The sequence below is a fragment of the Dioscorea cayenensis genome, chromosome 3 (assembly GCF_009730915.1).
Source record: "Dioscorea cayenensis subsp. rotundata cultivar TDr96_F1 chromosome 3, TDr96_F1_v2_PseudoChromosome.rev07_lg8_w22 25.fasta, whole genome shotgun sequence".
NCBI lineage: Eukaryota > Viridiplantae > Streptophyta > Magnoliopsida > Dioscoreales > Dioscoreaceae > Dioscorea > Dioscorea cayenensis.
Window position 1 is genome coordinate 5,991,601 of NC_052473.1, and position 12,810 is coordinate 6,004,410.

Below are 12,810 nucleotides of genomic sequence, written 5' to 3' on the forward strand. Positions count from 1 at the left end.
TACAGATTTTTCGGGAGGGAAATAACGGGCCAGAAAAGCTTCTACCATCTCCTCGCATGTGGTAATCGATGCTTTAGGTAATGTCCGTTCACCTTGAATGTACATTTCTCTGGATGAGAATTTTCAATAGCGCCATAGGGTGACACCTTGGTAATAGTATATGGCACAAACCATCTGGAATTAAGCTTCCCCAAAAATAGCCTCAGATGAGAGTTGAACAATAATACTTGATCGCCGATCTTGAACTCCTTTGGGTTTTTTATAGGCTTCTCGTGTCACTGTTGAATTATTTCCTTGTAAATCCTTGCATTCTCATATGCCTTCATCCTCCATTCATCCAACTCATTGAGATAAAGCATTCTTTGTTCCCCTTCCTTACTCAAGTTAAAATTTATGGCCTTGATGGCCCAAAAGGCTCTATGCTTTAACTCAATGGGCAAGTGACATGATTTACCATATACGAAGTTATAGGGGGTGGTACCTATTAGAGATTTATAGGCCATCCTGTGAGCACAAAGTGTGTCATCTAAACGTTATGACCTACCCGTTTTCCTTGTTCTATGAATTTTGTAAGAATTCTCTTAAGCCCTCCATTTGTGACTTCAACTTGACTGCTTGTCTGCGGGTCGTAGGGGGTAGCAAGGCGATAGTGCACTCCAAAACGCTCCAACACTTTCTCAAGTTGAGTGTTACAGAAATGAGTCCCTCGATCACTAATGATAATTCGTGTGGGCCCAAATCGAGTAAACAAGTTCTTCAGAAATTTGACCATTGTTCTAGCATCATTAGTAGGTAAAGCTTGAGCCACCACCCATTTAGAGACATAGTCAACCGCAACCAGAATGTATTGATTACCGTTGGACTTTGGAAACGGGCCCATAAAGTCAATTCCCCAAACATCAAATATCTCACAAAATTGAAATGGATTCTGAGGCATTTCATCGAGCTGCGATAGATTTTCGACCCTTTGACAATGGTCACATTGAAGAACAAATTGATGTGCATCTTGGAATAATGTCGGCCACTTATCAGCTTGCTTCTTCGACCGAGGGGCCATAATTTGCAAAATTGGAAAGGAGATTGATCAAACAAGTTGATTAACTAATGCTGCAGAAATCCACACGGTCGTGCGGAATTTCTGCATGCTCGTGTGGATCCACGGGGCGTGAAAACCGCACGACCGTGCCTCAATAAATCCAAATATACAACGTACAATTACTTCTAACTCCGTTCTAAACATAAATAATCATTCTAATTGAATAAACGAAGCATTATTAACTAGATTCATCAATGAAAATCATGAATTTACGAAGAAAATCAAGAATAGGGCTTACCGATGAGTTAAGATGAGAGAATTTAGATTCAGCCAGAAAACCTCGTGAAAATCCTACCAAATAGGCGCTAAGAGGTCAGAGAATGATGTGTGAGTTCTCTCAGAAGAATGGAGGATGTAAAGAAGAAGATAAACGGCTTTTCTTTAAAGAGACATCGCGCCTCTTGGTGTTCTGTACATCCGCACGGGCGTGCGGAAATTACCCACGGCCTTGCGCCTCCATAAAAGGCCGCACAGGAGCAGGTGCACGCCCCTGTGCGCTCTCGGGAAAACATCCACTGACTCTGAACATTTTCGCACGGGCATGAGAAAGATACCCACGCCCGTGCGCCCGACCCACAGGGGCAGCCACACGCCCCTATGGCTTCTCTAGACATCCGAGAACCTAATTATTCCACACTCCTGTGCGGAAATGCCACATGGGCGTAGACATTCACAAGTCCAATTCACAGGGGCAAATGCACGCCCCTGTGCTTTCTCGGGATGGAGAGAGCTCCTCTGCAGAGATTTGCACGGGCGTGCGGAAATTATCCACGCCCATGCGAAGTTCACAAGGTCGCCCACATGGGTGAGTTCACGCCCCTGTGCGCTATCAGGATAATCTATCAAACTCTGCAGGAAATCACGCGCCGGTATGGAAATTACCCACAGGCGTGCAATATTCACATGGTCGTTCAAAGGGGTCGACGCAGGCCCCTGCGCCTTCTCTGGATGAGCTTGCAATGCAAATCCACGTTCGTGCGGAAATACCACACACCTGTGCGTTTTCCCTAGATGCCTTAGGAAAACCTGCAGGCTCTGCAGAAAAATTTCTGAACATGTTTGCACACTCAGAGCCTGCCCTATTATGCAAGTTTTACCAGTGAAACACATGAAATAAAGCTCAAACGATCCAACTTCTCCAAATCCACATGAAAACGCACGATGAATACTCAAAACCTCAAATAAAATCACAGCATAATTATCTAAAAATCAAGACACCAACACTCAACAATTTATTCATGCAAACACTACATTATTCGACTAAAAAAAATAGGAAACACTTGGGTTGCCTCCACGAAGCGCTTTGTTTAATGTCACTAAAGCTTAGCGTACCTTATCTTACCTCACGGGGCTCATAAATGAATGTTGCCCTTTTACCCATGACTTGGAAGCATGATGAGCACAATCTCTTGAAGGTAGAGGGTGTATTATCGGGCTTGGGGCCACCTAGCAATGGTTCATCCAATTTCTTCGGTTTATGTACGTCACAAACAGCCTTGGAGTGTTTCTGGTGGCGGCTCCTAGCCCTCTCCATTTTCCAGAGCACCTTCTTCAAGATCCCCGGGGTAGATGGTACTTCTTCCGTCGAACCAAGCATCATTACTTCTTCATCATCCTCCTCTTGGTCGAACAAACCCTCGTACAGGTCCGGATTGAATATTTCCTGCATGTATTCATCAACAATCTCATCAGTAGTGTCTAGAATATATAAAGTATCATCGAAATCACGAGAATGACGCATGGCTTCAGCAAGGCGGTATGTGAGCTTGTCATCTCCAACTCTCAAAGTTAGCTCTCCGCCGTCCATGTCAATCAATGCCTTGGAAGTCCGCAAGAACGGCCTCCCAAGTATCAAGGGTACATCCGCATCCTCGTCGATGTCTAGCACCACAAAGTCTACAGGAAATATATACTTGTCCACCTTGACAAGTACATCTTCGATGATACCTCTCGGATGTCTCACTGTTTGGTCCGCCAATTGCAAAGTCATCTGAGTGGGTCTAGGCTCACCTAAGCCTAACTTTTGAAAGAAGGTGTATGGCATAACGTTGATGCTTACCCCTGAGTCCGCCAATGCCATTTCTTCACCCATATTGCCAATGCTATACGGAATGATGAAGCTTCCCGGGACTTTATTCTTGTTTGGCATGTTCCTTTGCAACACCGCCGAGCATGAAGCATCTAGAACCACCGAAGCACTCTCCTCCAACTTCCTATTGTTGGTCAACAAGTCTTTCAAGAAATTCGCATACTTAGACATTTTGGCCAATGCCTCAACAAAAGGAATATTAATGTGGAGTTGCTTGAACAAACTCAGGAGCTTCTTGTACTGTTCATCCCCTTGGTCATTTTTCAATATAGAGGGATAAGGCATTCATGGCTTGAAAGGTGGGGGTGCCACCTCCTTCTCTTTGCTTGTTCCCTCTTCTACCTTTATAACCTCGGGTGCGTGTTCTTTGGGCATCTCACTTGGAAGCCTACCTTCAACCTCACAACCACTTCTCAAAGTGATCACCTTCACTTGCTCTCTAGGGTTGGTCTCTGTATTGCTCGGCAAGATTCCATGTGGCCTTTCAGAAAGAGACTTCGAAATGTGCCCCACCTGATTTTCAAGGTTATGTAAAGCGATGGTGTGGTTGTGAATTGTGGCCTCAATTGATTCAAACCTTGTATTCGTATATTGCACAAATCTAGTCAAGGCCTTCTCCAAATCATTTATTTGGGTTTCCAAACCTGAATCTCTATTTTCCACATGCAGGGCATGTTGTTGTGGTTGGAAACCCAGTGTCCACATGGCCTTTGGTGGACCCTGATTGCTCCATGCGAAATTGGGATGATTCTTCCAACCCAGATTGTGGGTATTGCTATATGGGTTTCCTTGAGGTCTCATGCCATTACCTACAAAATCAACGTTCTCCACCGAAGATACATCACCAATAGAGATCAGGCAATCGAAGGGAGCATGCCCTCCACCACACCCGTTGCAATTCATCACGGCCGTTACTCTATTTGAAGTTAGAAGATCTAACTTCTTACTCAAATTTTCCACTTTAGCCGCCAATGAAGTTACGACATCTATCTCATGGAGACCGCCACCTTTTTTTCTTCTCCCTAGCATTCCATTGGTAGTCGTTTAACCCCATTACTTTAATTAACCCGACGGGCCTCATCGGGGGTCTTGCTACCTAAGGTACATCCTCGCCGCATCCAAGAGTTGCCTTTGTACTCGGGTTCAAACCATTGTAAAAGGTCTGAACAATCATCCAATCTGGAAATCCGTGTTGCGGGCACTTTCTTATGAGCTTCTTGAACCTTTCCAATGTCTGAAATAGAGACTCCAATTCCAACTGAACAAAGGATGAGATCTCATTCCTAAGCTTTACTGATTTTCCGGGAGGAAAATAACAGGCAAGAAAAGTTTCTACCATCTCCTCCCATGTGGTAATTGATGCTCTATGTAAGGAGTGTAGCCACTGCTTCGCTCTCCCTTTTAGGGAAAATGGGAAGGCTCGCAACTTGATGCCATCATCCGTCACCCCGTTTATCTTCAACATATCACAGACCTCAAGAAAACTCTCTATATGACTGTTTGGATCCTCATCGGCCAAACCATTGAGCTGTGCGGATTCCTGTAACATGTGGATGAATGCCGGCTTCAGCTTGAAAATCTGAGCTGTAATCGCGGGATGCACAATACTCAATTGCGTCCCCAACACTGAAGGTCTGGCATAATCAGATAATGTTAACTGTTGCTCATTCTGTTCTGCCATGTTTTTAGATTCTTCCACTTCCAAATCAGCTAGATTAGACTGTTCTTGTACAGCCTCTTTCCCTTTTCTTCTATGTCTACGTTCAAGCTCATGATCTCCTTCAATCAATATTGAGGGGTTCCCTTGGGTTATAACCTGGAGCTGCACCAAAAAAGAAGGAAAAAGAAATCAGAACGATGATAGAATAAGAATATATGAAATAGAATGTATGGTAAGATAACTAAGAAAACAAAGTGCAAAGTATCTCTAAATGGCTACTTCCCGGCAACGACGCCAAAAACATGACAAGATCCCTTGTGTATATCCCGCAAATGCACGGGTTTGTCGAAGTAATAATCCCGGATGAGCAGATATCGTATCCATAGGGAGTAGGGAATACAAACACTTAATTCGCTTCTTAGCTATGTGAAAGATGAATAGTGATATATGTGACAATGATTCAATTCTCAAAAGTAAAAACTACAAGTAAGAAAGCACAAGTAATGGAGAAGGTAAGGCAATCAATAACGATGGGGTACCGGAATATTGCTCCACCTAGGACAATCGTTTCAAGTGCAAGAACACTCTATTATGCTTCCTAATTAATGCAACAGTGAGTCATTGAAATCCTTAATTACATAGTCCCAAGGCTAAGGTCAACCATGCCTAACTCTATACATATCCCGGAGGAGAGATTGGATAATCTCTCAATCTCGTACTCGCACAGAATTGCAATGAGCTCTAGGGATTCCAAGTGATAATCACTTCCTAATTATAGACCTAACCCTTTGGTCCGGGTGGAAGGTCCCTAACCACAATTAAGCCCTAGATACTAAGATCACTTCTACGCTTTACTCCATTAAACCCGCAACTAAGCCGCAGCGGAAGGTCATCCCTTAGACCATTCACTCTATTATGGCCGCAAAGAACTCAAGGAACAGAGGTAGAATCTAACACATTGGAGGGGAAAGGGGATGCTCCTGTACCTCTCGACTCACCCTCTCAACCCTCTCCAACTTAGCTTTGTCTAACACTCGTGGTGTGTCACTCACTCACAAGGTTACCAACAAGAACTCTCAACCCTAGTATCACGCTAGGGGAGTATTCAAACAATCAAGCATTCAAGGTTTGAACTCATAATAAACATCAATTAATTGAAAGCATAATAAAGAGATTCAATGAAACGAATACATCCTAGGATTCACAAATACCTAAGTACCCACTAGGGGTTTAGCTCTCCATGGAGCTAATTACAATCAAAGAAATAGAATGTAAAAGAAATAAATCCATAGAAAACCCCCTCGATAGTCATGTCGATGGTCTTGTGGAGAGTCCTCTACTCGTCACTAAGGGTCCTTCATCCGGCCTAGGATACACCTCGTCGGATCGGTGCTGACGAAAGCTCTCCCAATAGCCTTCTTCAAAACGACAAGCGATGTTGGAGCCGTAGAACCTCTACAAAACCCTAGCCAATACCTCTCAAAAACATAGCCGAATCCCTTTCTCAAGTTGTGGAAAAGATCGAGAAAGGAATGCTAAAATCGAGGCTGAATCGGCTTTAAATAAGGCTGGAATCTGGGATCCACACGCCCCTGTGGACGCTCCTGTGGATTCTCTGTTCTGCAGTTTTCTCGGCCGGCAGTGAACAGTGCTTCTACAGTACTTTGCTACAGCATTGCTGCCATACTCTGCTATAGTATCTGGCCTAAAATGGTTTCTGAATCCATACTTTCATCGAGGTAACGCAAACGGGCACACGTTCACGTCATGGATTGCTTTGCTTCTTTAATGACGGATAAGTTGATGGAGATCTTGTTCTATGTGCATAAGTCAAATGCTTGAGTGTGACTGCCCTTGTGCCCTCCAAATGGTTGTGCTAAGTAAAATATGGAGGTTGGCACACACTCTAGCATCTCACACCAGACCTTTGTCTTCGCGTTTGAACCTTAGCAAGATTTCCTCCAAAATCGGTGCATTATGATCCACATTGGTTTCTTTCCTTCATAATCGGCCTCACAACCCTACCTGCATAAAACTAACATAAAAACACACATATTAGTGTAAAAACCCGAGAAAGGTAATGCTTAACATAAGGAAAGAATGCTTCGCATTCATATCACACAAGCACTTATCAAATCCACATTGGAGAGGACAACAAAGTTCTTTGGTACATCATCATAGTCAACAATGGGAATACCCTTACCAAATATTACTACAAGAACCCTCCTTTCAACAGCAGTGCATTATCATCCTCCAGTCATTAATTAATGTGAATGTAATACATAGGAGGTGTTTCAAGATTTATGATGAATGCGGACACTGAACTTGAAGCCATGAATACCACAATTTTTAATACCCAAACTATCGAAGACTTATCTAAGAATGACATTAGAAAGGAAGAGAACAACGGTGAAATTGAGGTGGAAGTTGATATTGAGGTGTTGGAGGTTGAAGAAGCAATTGATGTAGCATTAATACCTTTTGAGAAAATAGTGGATGTTCCACATCAAGATGAAATTGAAGAAGATAAAGGGAAGGATGAGATCATGTCCATGGAAAAATTTGAGGAAGTTGAAGAAACTTCATCGACCACATTTGAAGACACTACTTGCCTCAATATCGACCATTCCATCAAGCAATCCATAATTTTCAAGTGCATAGACAAATCTCCGAGAATTGTATTTGAAGATGTGGGGAGGAAACCAAAGTCATCCTTGAACCAACCCGATGTCAAGCTTGGACAATTTCCAACCAAAAATGTTTCCTTGGCGGCCCAAGCAAATGTTATGGACACTTGAAGTTCATCACACCATGGTTGAGAAAAAAATTGTGGATAGGATGTTAAAGCCACCAATTGATCCACCTATACAAAGCTTGCAAGTTCTCAACCAAACTTGTTCCCTTGGAAGCCCAAATAACTCTTTTGGATAATTCAAGGCAACTTTCCAAGAGTCGAGGAAGAAAATATGGGTAGGAGGTTGAGGCCATCTAATGACCCACCCATGCCGAGCTTAAATAACTCTCGACCAAAGCTTTTACCTTGGAGGCCCAAGCAATTTTGTGGTGGGGTACTCAAAGGAATTCTTGTCGGGACCAAAGAAGAAGCGGGAAGGAGGTTCAAACCCTCTAAGGATCCACCCAAGTTTAAATTGCACAATTCCCAGCCCAAGCTCTTTCCATGGAGGCCAAAAGGTAACTCATGCTTGGCCTTCAATTTGATACCATCCCAGAAGGTATGTTTCGTATTTCTTGGTAGTTCTTATGCAACTTCTAGCCAGGATAAACACACCATTTTCAAGCCTCCTTAGGTATGAAAGAGGTATGTCGAGCTAATGACATTAAACAAGCGCTTCTTGGAAGGCAACCCAAGCTTCAATTTCTTCAATTTCTTCTTTTTGTATTTTTAGTTAAGTGTAGATTGTGTTCTTGTTTAGTGTATTTGTGTTTACTTTATGTTTTTGTTGTGTGAATAAGTTCATGCTCTCATACTTTGCATGTTTCTCTCATCGATTTTATTGTGATTAACTCATGCAACTTCTTGAGAAACTCATGTTTTTGTTTCATTTCATACGCTAGATCGTAGTTTTTATTCATTTCATTCATTTTTGGAGAAGTTTTGCAACCTACCATATCATTGTTTTATCATTTGGAGCAGAATTTCTGGGGTTAGAAAACATTTCTAAGTCATACGGCCATCCCATGGCCGCATGGAGGCCGTCTACGACACTTGAGACACCAAACAGAGGGTTCTGTCGTGCCGCATGCAGCCCCTATGCGGCCCTCGTGGGGGTCGTCTGCTCCCCAGCCCAGAAAACTTGAGAATTTGTCTTGGGCCATGTAGCCACCATACGGCCCGCATGGGGTCTGCATGGCCCGTTTTTGGCCTATACCTCTCACCCTCATCTCTTTTCCTTTCATTCTTTTACTTTCATTCTTTTTCCACTGCTTTCTCTCTTCTTTCTCACCCATTTCTTGGCGAAATCCGCTCATTTCTTCTCCTAAATCTTCTCCACATCCCATGGAGATTTTGATCTAGTGGTTTTCCTCATGTTTAACTTGAGTTTTCTAAAGGTTTCATCGGTAAGCTCTTTGATGCACTAATTTCATCTTCTTTATTTTTCTTGCATTCTAGGAGTTTATTTGTGGATTTTATCAAGTATTTGTCTTGATTTTCGTGGTGTGATTATTGTGGAAGAATTCTCCTGAAAACGCTCCTTGTGTGTGACCCACAAGTGCACTGGTTTATCAAAATAATAAATCCCAGGTGAATGGGTATCGTATCCATAGGGAATAGTGAATAGAAACACAATGATTGCTATTGAAGTAGGATGAGAATGAATCAATGATGGTGTGAATAAGATTTATATGAACATACTAAAAGAAATAAGAAAGAGAGGCACGATAAAATGAGTGAAAAGGCAATCGATAGAAGTGGGGAATTCGGACAATGCTCCCCTAAGACTAATGTTTCAAGTGCAAGACCAACTATTATTTCTCCTAATTGAGTCTTAATGAGTCATGAAAATCCTTAAATACACAGTACTAAACCTAAGGTCAACTGTGACTAACTCTACACTATGTCCCGACGGAGAAATCGATCAATCTCAACACCTCACATTGTGTAGAGTTGCAAGACACTCTAGGGATTCCAAGTGATAAACCCTATTCTAATATATAGATCTAAACCATTGGTCCAGTCGAAAGACCACTAGTCACAATTAAGCCCTAGGTGCTAAAGTCACTTCAACCCTTCACTCTATTGCCCATGCAACTAATCTCCAGCGGAGGACATCCCTTAGCCCATTCACTCTACTATAACCGCAATGAACTCTAGGAACGTGGAGGTAGGATAAATCACATTGGAGTGGAAAGGGGACGCTCCACTACCGCTTGACTCACCCTCTCGAAGCTCTACAACCTTGCTTTGTCTAACCCTCATGGTGTGTCACTCATCCACAAAGGTTACCAAGATGGTCTCTCAACCCTAGTGTCACTCTAAGGGAGAAATTATTCAACAAGTATTCAAGATTGAAACTCAATTAGAAACATCAATTAAGGGAAGCTGATAAGTACTTGTGTGATAAGAATACGAAGTGTTCTTTCCTTATGATGAGCATTACTTTTATCGGATTTTATAGCTAATATGTGTATATTTATGTTACTTCATGCATATAGGGTTGTGAAGCTGATTCTTATAGAAAGAAGCTAATGTAGATCAAGAGTGCACTATTTTGAGGAAATCTTGAGAAGGTTCAAACGCGAAGACAAAAGTCGGGTTCGAAATGCGGGATTGTGTGACAACCTCCTCGTATTCAAGGTAGCACAATGATTTGGAGGGGCACAAGGGCAATCATATTAAAGCGTTATGGCTTGTGTATATATAGCTAGATTTCCACCAACATGTCCGTTATTTAAGAAGCAAAATGATCTATGACGTAAACATGTGCCCGTTGACGTTACCTCGATGAAAGCATGGATTCGAGAGTATTTCGGGGTGGTACTGCAGTAGGGTGACGTAGTAAATGCTGTAGCAAAAATACTGTAGTAGGGTATTGTTCACAACCTGATGAAAAAGGATGGAAATAGAGAATCCACACGGGCACCCGCATGGGCGTGTGGATTCCCGATTTCAGCCCTATTAAAAGCCGATTTCAGGCCCGATTTGATGATTCTTTTCTCCATCTTTTCTCCAAACTTGAGAGAGGGCAACGGCTAGGGTTTTGAGAAGTATTGGCTAGGGTTTAGGAGAGTTTCTATGGCTCTGAAAGAAGGTTAGTGGAAGAGCTTTCGTTGGCACCGATCCGGCGAGGTGTATCCTAGGCCGGACAAAGGACCCATTGGATGAGTAGAGGATTCTCCACAAGACCATTGACACGACTATGGAGGGGGTTTTCTATGGATTCTTTGCTTTTACATTTGATTTCATTGATTGTAATTAGCTCCATAGAGAGCTAAACCCCCTAGTGGGTACTTGGGTATTTGTGAACCCTAGGATGTATTCATTTCATTGAACTTTTTATTATGCTTTTAATTAATTGATGTTTTATTTGAGTTCCAATCTTGAATGCTTGATTGTATGAATACTCCCTTAGAGTGACACTAAGGTTGAGAGTTCTTATTAGTAACCCTTGTGAGTGAGTGGCACGCCAAGAGAGTTAGACAAATGTAGATTAGAGAGGGTTGAGAGGGTCAGTCAAGAGGTAGCCGAGCGTCCCCTTTCCCCTCTGGTGTGATTTATTCTACCTCCATTTCCTCAAGTTCTTTGCAGTCATAGTAGAGTGAATGGGCTAAAGGATGACCTTCCCCTGGGGATTTGTTGCTGGTGCAACGGAGTGAAGCGTTGAAGTAATTTTAGTGCCTAGGGCTTAATTGTGGCTAGGGACCTTCCACCTGGACCAAAGGGTTAGGTCAACATCTAGGAAGAGGATTTATCACTTGGAATCCCTAGAACTCAATGCAATTCTATACGAGTGCGAGGTTGAGAGATTATTCAATTTCTCCTCCGGGACATGTATAGAGTTAGGTTTGGTTAACCTTAGATTTGGGACCATGTATTTAAGGATCTCCATGACTCATTATTGCATTAGTTAGAAAGTATAATAGAGGTTTCTTGCACTTGAAACGATTATCCTAAGTGGAACAATATCCTGGTACCCCTTTTATATCGATTGCCTTACCTTCTCCTTTACTTGTCCTCTCTTTCTTGTTCTTTTATTTTTGTTATTTCACATCTTGTCAAACATATCACTATTCATTTTTCACTTAGTTAAAATACAAATTAAGTGTTTTTATTTCTTACTACCTGTGGGTATGATACCCCACTCATCTACGATTTTATTACTTCGACAAACCCATGCATTTGCGGGACATATGCAAGGGGAGTGATAAGTCCTTGTGCGATAAGAATGTGAAGCATTCTTTCTTTATGATGAGCATTACATTTGTCAGGTTTTAGCACTAATACATGTGTATTTATGTACTTTTATGCAGGTTGGGTTGTGAGGCCGATTATTTGCGAAAGAAGCCATTATAGATCGTTTTACTCATTATTTGGAGGAGATCTTAAGAAGGCTCAAACGCGGAGACATGAGTCGGGTTTAGAATGATAGAATGTATGCCAACCTCCTTGTATTCTAGCTAAGGCAATGATTCAGAGGGGCACGAAGGTAGTTACATCCTAGTATTTTGGCTTGTGCATATTTAGCAAGATCTCCACAAATGTGACCTTTTATTGAAGAACAAAGATTATCTACGACGTAAATGTGTGCTCGTTTATGTTATCTCAATGAAAGCATGGATTTGGGAATATTTTTGGGCCGTTACTGTTCACAGACGGCTGAAGAAGGAGCAAAACAGAGGAGCCACACGGCCGTGTGGAATTCCACACGCCTGTGCGTTAATTCCACAGGCTCATTTGGAATATCCACAGGGGCGTGTGGAATCCCGATTCCAGCCTATTTAAGGCCGATTTCAGCCCCGATTTCATCATTCTTTTCTCCATCTTTTTCCCAACTTGAGAGAGGGCTGCGGCTAGGGTTTTGAGAGGTATTAGCTAGGGATTTAGAGAGGTTCTATGGCTCCAACATTGTCATCTCTTTTGAAGAAGGTTGGTTAGGGAGCCTCCGTAAGGTTGATTCGGCGAAGCGTATCTTATACCGGACAAGGGGATCTTGCGACGATTAGAGGACTCTCCATAAGACCATCGCCACGACTATCAAGGGGGTTTTCCTATGGATTGCTTTCTTTTACATTTGATTTCATTATCATTTGTATTGTGCTCCATGGAGATCTAAACCCCCTAGTGGGTACTTGGGTATTTATGAACCCTAAGATGTATTAGTTTCATTGAATCTTTTTATTACGCTTTCAATTAATTGATGTTATTGTGCGTTCCAATCTTCAATGTTTGATTGTTTGAATACTCCCTTAGAGTGACACTAGGGTTGAGAGTTCATGTGGTAACCC

At 42.3% G+C, this 12,810-nt stretch overlaps 1 non-coding gene across 1 annotated transcript; it reads left to right on the plus strand.

The window, feature by feature from the left end:
* The first annotated feature begins 4,369 nt into the window (after positions 1–4,369).
* LOC120257719 lies at positions 4,370–4,476 on the plus strand. Its single transcript, XR_005535808.1, has one exon. It is a non-coding gene; the product is annotated as a small nucleolar RNA R71 (small nucleolar RNA).
* Positions 4,477–12,810: the final 8,334 nt, after the last annotated feature.